The sequence below is a fragment of the Carlito syrichta genome, unplaced genomic scaffold, assembly GCF_000164805.1.
Source record: "Carlito syrichta isolate Samal-C Ts95f unplaced genomic scaffold, Tarsius_syrichta-2.0.1 Scaffold111480, whole genome shotgun sequence".
NCBI classification, from domain to species: domain Eukaryota; kingdom Metazoa; phylum Chordata; class Mammalia; order Primates; family Tarsiidae; genus Carlito; species Carlito syrichta.
In genome coordinates this window covers 216,716-226,085 of record NW_007055576.1, presented here as the reverse complement: position 1 = coordinate 226,085, position 9,370 = coordinate 216,716, and positions in this window count along the sequence as shown.

Below are 9,370 nucleotides of genomic sequence, written 5' to 3'. Positions count from 1 at the left end.
TGATATATAAAAACTGAGCAAACTAAGAAAATTTGTTTTGTTTGAAATCTGTAATTCAAATTTCGTTATGACAAAAGAAAGACGCATGTGTAAGTCTGTGTTTCTCAACACTCTGGATGCGAGCTGCGAATACTGTTCCCCACAGCAGGGGCAGACACGGCTCACCTGTCCCGGGAGCCGCCAGACCTGAGAAGACAGCTCTGGAAACGAATGCAGCCGTGAGTCAGCACGGTGATGGCTCTAGGCTCCAAGGAAAGTCCCTTCAACGTGCAACAGCGACGTTATTGGAAAGAGCATTTTGTAATTTGAAAAAGCAATATGCTTTTCTAGATACTTTCCCATTTCTTTAATTTTAAATGGAAATATTAAGAGTTCTTAGTCTTTTCTTAAAAAATGTCTCAGGATTGTAAAGATGTGAAAGCTTGTAAGAAACCATTTACACAAAATTACAGTAATTTTTGTGTCCAGAATATTCTACCCTGAACTAAGTCTTTAGCTATTTCAAAAGCGATTTGTCCAGCCCCCCTCCTGCCTGTGGCTTTGAAAGGCTCTGCCAAGCGGAGGCTCCAGACAGCCCTGGCCTCCAGCATCACCCTAGCCCTAGGTCTGTGCGGTGGCCTCGGGCCTGGCTTCCCGCACACTCTCCTTGCTCTTGCTGCGGTCCTTGCGGCCGCGCTCCCGTGGCTCCCGCTCCCGCTCCCGGGCCTTGTCTCGGTCCCGCTCTCGGCTGCGGGACCTGTCCCGGTCGCGCCTCCTCTCGCGCTCACGGTTCCTGCTCCGTTCACGGCCACGGTCCCACTCCCGGCTGCGGTCGGCCTCACGCTCCTTGTCCCGGTTGGCACCCCTCTCTCTGCCTTTGTCCCACTCGCGGCTGGAGTCCTTGTCCCTGTGCCTGTCCCACTCCCGGCTCCTTTCCCAGTCCCTCTCCCTGCTCCAGTTCCTACTGCGCTCACGCCTCCGGTCCTCGAAGGCCCGGCCCTGCCGGCTTTCCGCAGGCTGGCCATCAGCCTCCTCAGGTGGCTTCTCCTTGGGCCCGGCCTCAAAGCGCTCTCTAGGCCTTCCTTCAAAGGCCTGGCTCCGGTATTCATGGCCTTTGCCTTCTCGGAAGTCAGACGAGGCCCACTGCCCATCAGGCTCGGGGCCCTGCCCAGATGCACCCGAGGACAGGGCAGTGGGTGGGCCGGCGTCGTCCCACCGGTCCTTCCGGGGCTGTGGGGGGTGACTGGGGAGCTCCAGCAGTGGCCTGGGCCCAGGCTTCAACCCTGGTGGGGCCGGGCCCTGGAAGTGGAAGCGGGAGGGGGCCTGCTCATTCTTTTCAGGAAAGGGCCCAGACCCCCTGGGTCCACCGAATTGCAGGGGTGCTGGTGCCCTTTGATTTGCAAATCGTGGTGGTGAATTTACCCTCTGCTCTTCAAAGGACTGAGGTGGCATTCCCCTGGGACCTGGCATGAAATTTGGAGTTTGGCCCCTGGGTCCTTCAAACTGACTGGGATGAGGCCCTCTAGGGCCAACAAAGTGGCCAGGAGGTGGCCCTCTCTGCCCTCCAAACTGAGTGGGAGGCGGGCCTCCTCGGGGCCCTTTAAGTTGAGACAGCAGAGGCCGTCTTTGGCCTCCAAACTGGAACGGTGCTGTGCCTCTGTTTCCCAGAAACTGGGCTTGTTCTGGTCCTTCAAACTGGGAAGGGGGTCCAGTCATCTCGTTGTAGGGGCCGTCCTGGAACTCCCTTTTCTCCCCATGGGGGTCTTTGCGTTCTTCAAGCTGCGATGGCGCCACGCCTCGTGGTCCACCCAGGTAGGAGGGCGAGGGACCCCTGCCGTCCCCATATGGAGGTGGCCCATGTTGCCCTGAGAACAAGGAAGGGATGGGCCCCTTTTGAGCCCCGAATCTGGCTGGTGGTGGCCCTCGCGTCCCTTCATTTGCAACCATATTCTCCTCTGAAAACGGGGGGACTGGACCCCTTGGTCCTGGGAAACTGGGTCCATGGAGCCCCGACATCCCAAAAGCTCGAGGTACAGGCTCACGCTGGCCCTGACACTGGGGCTGCGGGGTGCCTCCTCTCTGCACAGGCAGGGGAAGAGGGGCAGCGCCCTCGCCAGGCCTGGACTGCAGCTCCCGGTCCCCCTCCATCTCTCCAGCGGGGTTGTCACTGCTTCCAGTAGAATGGTGATTTCTTGGGGCCTCATACTGGGCAGGGCCCAGAGACTTCTCCTGAGGTGTGAACACCGGACCTGAGAAAGGGTCCCTCCCATCGAGCTGCAGCGGGAAGCCAGGCTGCAGGGCCGTGCTGGGCGGTGTGGGCAGCAGCACCCTCCGGGCAGGTCTGGCTATGTCTCCTGCTGTGGGGTGGGCGCCGTCCCCGGACTCCGCCTTCCGGCTGTCCTGCTCAGATGTGGGCAGGGGCTTCTCCCCTGGCACCCACGGGGGCGACACTGACTCCTTTTCTTCCTGGGCCAGCACAGGCGCTTGAGACATGGCAGCCCCTCCAGAAGCGTCTCTCGCAGGCAGAGCACCCTGGGCGCTAGCCAGAGTCCGCGAGGAAGGCTCGTTCTCATTGCTCTCAACTGCCAAGCGCCTGGCCTGCCGCGGGTCCCTCTGGCTGGTGGTCTGGGTCCCTGGGCCTGTGGCAGGAAGCAGAGTTGGCCTGTCTACTGTCTGCTGTTCCTGCTGAAACGGTTCGGCCTTGGACAGGGCTGACTTTGGTGGCGGTGACATCAACGCGTCTGACACGGAGAAATGGGCCATGGAGACCCCGACCGCGGCCCTCTGCTGCCTCAGCGCCTCCTCCTGCTCCTCCAGCTGCCGCTTCTGCTCCTCGATCTGCTTATTCAGCTCCTCTAGCATCTTCTGCTGCTCCATCAGCGAGGGTGTGGTGGTGTACTCAGACGGACGTTCTGTGGCGCTTGCCCTGGCATCCGTGCACATCCTGTTGGGAAGGTCGTCAACGGTCACCTTGGCTTCCTCCAGGATGGTCTCATCCTCAGGGTCGTAGGCCACCTCCTCCCTCTCAGCAGCCTCGGGAGCCGTCTCCATGTCCAGGCGCCGCCCTTGCTCCATGGGCTGGGTGCCAAAGGCCCGCTCAGGGTCGTACTCCTCCTCGGGGTCGTATGGCCTGTCGTCCTCCTCTTCCTCCAGAGCCTTATCCTTAGAGAGCTGCCCAAACTGCTGCACGATTGGGTCTAACAGAGGAGCTGCAGCCACCGCGTCGTCGACCTTGCCCTTGGTGTCCTGCTGGAAGGTGGGGGTGGAGCCTACTGGCTCCTTGGCCAGGGGCTCAAATGTCTTCTTCTTCCCAAAGAGCGTCTGCAGGATATGCTCCAGTGGCGTGGCTGTCTTGGGCACGGCTGGTGTGCTGGCAGGGGCAGCCGCGGTGACTGCTGTGGACACCGGCACAGCGGTGGCCATACTGGGGGCTCCTGGCTTGAGGGCTGACGGCACTTTCAGCACTGGTGGCTCTGGAAGAGGGGGTGGAGGTGGGGGTGACCCGGGGGGTGTAGTGCTGACTGTGGTGTCTGTGGAGTAGAGTTGGTACTTGGGGGGCTTCCTTTCAGGCTGTGGGGCGGTGGTCACTTTTGGGTAGCCTGAGACATCTGTTTCTTCTTGCGGAAGGCGGGCCCGCTTCTCATCTGCTTTGTCCAGCTCTCCAGCATTCGCAGAACGCTTCATTTTTTGACAGATTACTAACCCAAGAATTATATTGGGGCGTGGCGACTCAAGACCTGAAAGACAAAATATTTATGTAAAGATTAAAAGATACATCCAACTTTCCTCCTTCAGAGGTAAACTTGGTAGGGGTAAACATTTGAGAGTAATGTTCAAGACATTCTGCAGCAAAATAAAACCAAGTGTCTGAGGATTATTGCACAAGTGCAGCAGTTCCAGGCCAGGTGAATCAAGTTGATCAGGCCGATACCAGTCCAGTCCTGATCAGAGCCACCTGGAAGGGAGCCATTCACCCCTCATCACAGGCTGCAGAACCAAGGCCTAAGCCATGAGTAAGTTCATCCCAGCAGTCGGAAAGTATGTCAAATGGCCTTAAAAAACCAGTATCTCATACTCGAACAATGGCATGACAGAGGCGAGGGAGGCCATCCTGCAGACATCCAACATGTCACCCTGCAGGGACTGACAGTCTAAGCACTGGGATATTTTGAAACAAAACCTTAGCTGTGCTTTTATGCACCTCTTGGTACATACCAAGAAGGAAGCAGCCCTTTATATCTTAACGTATTTACTGCAACACATACATTAAGCTAAATATACTAACATCAAATGTTTGAGTAGAGACCAATGCAACTCAATTATCATCAACAGAATCATAATGATCAAGAAAGCACAAGCCATTAGGTCATTCATTAGTCTCTGGTGTCAGAATTACAATTAATGGGAAAAACGATGCTGACTGAAATGGTTAAAACAGATGCTTTGAGTTTAGAGGGAAATTCAGTGAACATTAACTTCACAAAACACAGGATCTTGTGCTCATGGGAAGCCCCAGGCTTCAGCAAAGAGCACATTACGTGGAGGAGGCACGCTGGGAGCTTCAGGGCACAGCATTAGTTTCAAAAAGTGGTAATTATCTTACAAAGGACAATTCCAAACATTCTAGGTTGTGGTAGCTTAGATCAGGAGTGCTAGTGTTCCAGTCATGACCCCCAAAATAAATCAAGACTACCAAAGGGGAATTAAAGTCCAAGTCATACAACAGTGACTTAGGGAAAAATGATACACAAAGACAGGATGTTTCAACAGCATACAAACATTTGAAACTAATCAAACTGTATAAATACAACTTACAGGTAAGTTTTAGCATTTCTATAGTATATATACAAATGAGATTCATACTCGTTTTCCCTTACAGTTAAAACTGGTACTAAGCGTTCCCTAATATTTCTGTGATTTTAAAGATGACCACAAATCACTTCCAGCAGTTAGCTGTCTCTGGACACCATCACGCAGCTCTGAGTAGGTATGCTGTCATCTCCCGAGTCTGCTGAGGAATTTACCATGGGCAGGCTGAGCACCGATGGGAGATGGCCATCCACCTCCACCCTCCAGGCTGAGCTGGGCCAGCTGGCACCCACACAGATCACCAGGTGTTGTGGCCTCCCTCCTGAGGGCCTCTTCCTTCTCAGGTGGTGCTCTAAGGGTAGCACATCCTCACATCTTAGCTTCCAACCCTCACCCTCCCTGTCCTTCTGCTGGGAGCCCTGATCCAGGGAAAGGAAGTGGTGGGCACAGGAGGGCAGACAGTCTGCAGTCAAACCTTCCTGCTTGGCAAATGTAAATGGCCACCTACCAAGTTCATCCTCCAACTAACACAAGAATACTTTAACTACTTAAGATGGTACTTCTCTCTCCATAACAGCTGTTTATTTACTGAACACAGCCTATTCAAACCAACAGTTTTGGGGGCTGATCAATTGTCAAGTGGGCTATTGAGGCTTGCCGAACACTAGGGGACACACGGAGACACAAGCCAATTTCCACAGGGAAGCTTGTGAGCCTGGCCCTCTACTCACAGAATCTGACGCCAGGAGGAGCAGGAACAGGCTGGGCCTTGGGAGGGATATGGATGGCAGGGCTGTGGCACAGCCCACAAGGCGCCAGGCCACCTCAAGGAAGCGCTACCTTCCCAAGGGCTGCTAGGGATGGTGGCAGAGTCTGAACCATTCAGGCCAGCTGCATGTGACTGGCAGAACATTGTCATACTCTGGGAAACAGGGCCCTGCCCAATGAGTGTGCCACTCCTACCAAAACTTTTCATGGCTAACGTGCATACTAAGGGGAACCAGTGTACCCCAGCCCTGACAAGGCTGTCCAGGCTGATACATAGCTGAGTTTTCACACTGCCTACCTAGAGACTGGCATCTGAGCAGCAGCTGGGACTCAGGAACGCAGCCAGCGTGACCATCTGCATATGCTGGTGATGGCGAGTCACATCAGTGTTGCTTTTTAATCCCTCCAAGTAACCTTACCCAAGACTTTAAACTTAAACTGGGCTGTCCCAAAATGCATACCCATTTTGAAGTAGTCAAATCTTATCGCCTGACTTGTGGGGTTTGCTTGTGTGAATGTTAACTGTGACTAGCACTTTGGAAATAACTGATGTTCATAGAAGAAAAAATAAAATTCACCTATCTGGGGACTGAGAAACAATCTTTAGCGAGATGAAGGGGTATGCCCCCAATCTAATTATGCTCTACAATGCCAAAAGACAGGTGTCTGGCCTAAGCAGACCAGACCAGTGAGGTCCAGTGTCAGAGCTCTAACCACACCCCACAGCTGAGGAGAGGACAGCAGAGGACCCAGCTACCAGGGGCTCCCTCCCCAAGCTCTGCCCCTCGGCAGCCGCCACATTACACATGTGGGCCCCTGGGGAATGGAGCGTGTCCTGGGAAGGTGCAGAAGCAGTGGCCCATGGGTCAGCACTGGACACAGGTGCCTACTTACCCACCTCCCTCCTGGGGCCACAGTTCATGAAATGGTGACAATCGGTACCCAGGGGTGGGATACAGAAAGAGCAGCCGCAGTTACATGACATGCGCCGTCCTTGCTCCTGGAGGGTGTGCTCAGCCTGGAAACAGGGTGTGGACACTCCCACCCAACTCCCTCCAGAAGCCCTGGGGGTGGATGTTTCTTCAGAAGGCATCATGTGTACAAGCCTTTGCAGCTCCATGTCTGTGTCCCCTGAGTTTTCATGGTGAAAGTGTCTAGACTCAGATCTGGTGGCTGGAATCAGATCACACATGCAGGAAAAGCCACCAGGAAATCAGACAAGGGGGACCTTTGGCAAGATGTGTGCCCATTGATTTCTTGGGAACAGACTGAAGCCAGGGGCTGTAAGCAGTGGCTGGAGAAGTCCCTCTTCTGGGGATGGTGCGAGACAGTCCCAGTGCCTCCCCATGTCCTGCTCTGAGACTGCAGGATGATGCTCCGTCTTACTCAAGACACCACCTAAATCTGACTCTGCCTGGCCCTCAGCTACCCAAGTGATGTCTTTACCCCTGAACCTGGCACATCCTACTACACATTATTTAAGATAGAAACTCCCTTGGGTCTGCATCTGTCAAAACAAAATTCCCACACCTGCTGGAACAGAACTTGTGTGGACGTTAATAAGCAACAGTTTTAAGTAGGACTTGGAGAGAGACTTGGCAAATGTGGGGAGTGGCCAACTTCCCCAACCCACCAAACACACACACACATGCACACAGTCAGACCCTCCCTCTTTCCCATTCAGTCCCCTAAGACCTGTATAGTAACTGGTCGGGGACATGTTTCAGGTAACAGGAGAGCACTGTACACCTTCTTCAGGTTCCTGGGGGCCAGGAGGGCCCAGGGCAGCTCAGCCCACATGCCCCTGCTGTGACTTTACCTCCGGCAACGCCCTCTGAGCGTCCAGGGCTGGGATGTGCCACAGGGACATGACATGGGCTCATGAAAAGCCAAGGTGACCGAGGAGGTGGCCAAGGGCTACCAATGCTTCCAATTCAAACAAACGATGACTGGTTTCCATGAAACAGTTTTATTGATTTTGGAGGAGAAAGCAATACATTCCATTCAAGACCGTATGTGACTATGATTACAATGTCTGTGCAGAGCTGAAGGCATACACACACGGACACTGGGGAGATGCTTACCTGACGGGATTTGAGTCAGTTTTCCAGCTAATTTAGAAAGCAGTTACAAGTGAATGCAGAAGATACTATGGATTCAAACATTCCTCCCAGAACTTTCCAGTGTACAACCCCCAGAGAAACGGTCCTTTCCATCAGAGCCCATGAGGGCAGTGACCCTGCCCACCCAGCACTTGGGGAAGAGAGGCAACTGCATGTCTGTGTTGACAAGCGGAGGCCACACAGCAGGCAGCGCAATTGGGACTTGAGTTCTACCAATTCACTCTAGTGCCAGGGACGGGGCCCGTGGTGAACAGCAGGTTGGGTATCTTGTAAGGGCCTCACACAGAATCCTACAAGACAAGCTTCCAGGCCCACTAGTCCTCCTTCCATGAATAAAGCCCCAAGATGTGCAGAGACACTGCGATCCCAAGTTCCTGTGACGAGCCTGTCGGACAGTGGGAACTGACTAGCTCTGAGTGGAGGAGATCTCCGGAACCAGAGAGGACCCAGGCCTTCCAACTCTTCTTTCACGTTAAGCCAAGACTGAAAATGCCGCTGGTGACAGAATAAGACACTCTGGCATCTTCATGGAAAAATCATAGAAATACCCAAGGACAAGAATGTCCTCAGAGAGATGCAGTGTGTTGCCTGTGAGCTCACGGGCTCAGGAGGGCTCTGCGGGGCAGCTCTACACGCTCATGGCCACACAAGAACCAAGTGCCCATGGGATAGTTCACCTTGGCTTCCTCCAAAGGCAAGACTTGTCACCTGCATCTTAGCGTCTTCACTAGCTTCTTAAGTGTTGACAGTAAGCATGGTGGATGGTACACCATGCTGCCAAAATCTACTTGGTCCCACGTCCAGGAGGCAGGGCTACCTGGAACATGGCATGGTGTAGATGGAGTCCAGTGTGGGGTGGCCACCTCCAACAGAGCCTTCTCCATCACACCCATGATGGATGGGTGTCATCTGCTCCCCTGGTAGTACCTGATGCCAACGGGCAGCTCCTAGGGCCAGAGCACTAGGTCTCTTTCAGGCCTGTGCCTGGTACACTGTACAGAGAACCCAGAAGGGCAGCCCTGGAGTAGAGACCAGGGCTGTGGAGCGCAGCTGGGCCAGTGCAGGGATGCTGGTTCACCACTGCTGGTACTGGGAAGACACCACCACCCTCTGACATAGCCTGTGCTGTCCAAAGACTTCTGGGCAGACTAACTCCATGAGATGGGTAATGACCCAGTGCCAGTCAACCACCCCCACACGTACCCCTAACACACTCACACCACGAAACCAGGATACACATGTGTCTGTATCTGGGAAATGCCAAGTCACGCTATCAGTCTGTGAGGCAGGTCAAGCAGCTGACCTAGCCTGGGTTCAAGGCTGTGTAATGACCACGAGGTGTGCAAATCTCATACAGACATGTTAATGTCAGCAATGACGTCTCCGTATCTGGGCAAGGTTTTCCTTCATGGCCACTTTTCTGAGCTCCTCCAGCCCATTTCATTTTACCAAGACATACTTGTTCTTCATGGTGGGTGGAAGTCTGCGGGTCTTTTAAGTGTCCGCATCAGGCAGTGTCACGGCCTCAGCAGGTGCCGTGGTGGGCGAGTGTGGTGTCCACTAGGCAGGTCACTGGGCTGACAGTTGGGTGCTCAGTGCCCACTGCACGCAGCGGGCAAGGCGAATGCCTCTCCTGCTCCGCCCTCCCTTTCCCTCCCCTTCCCAACTAGCTCCTACTGCACTGGTAACAG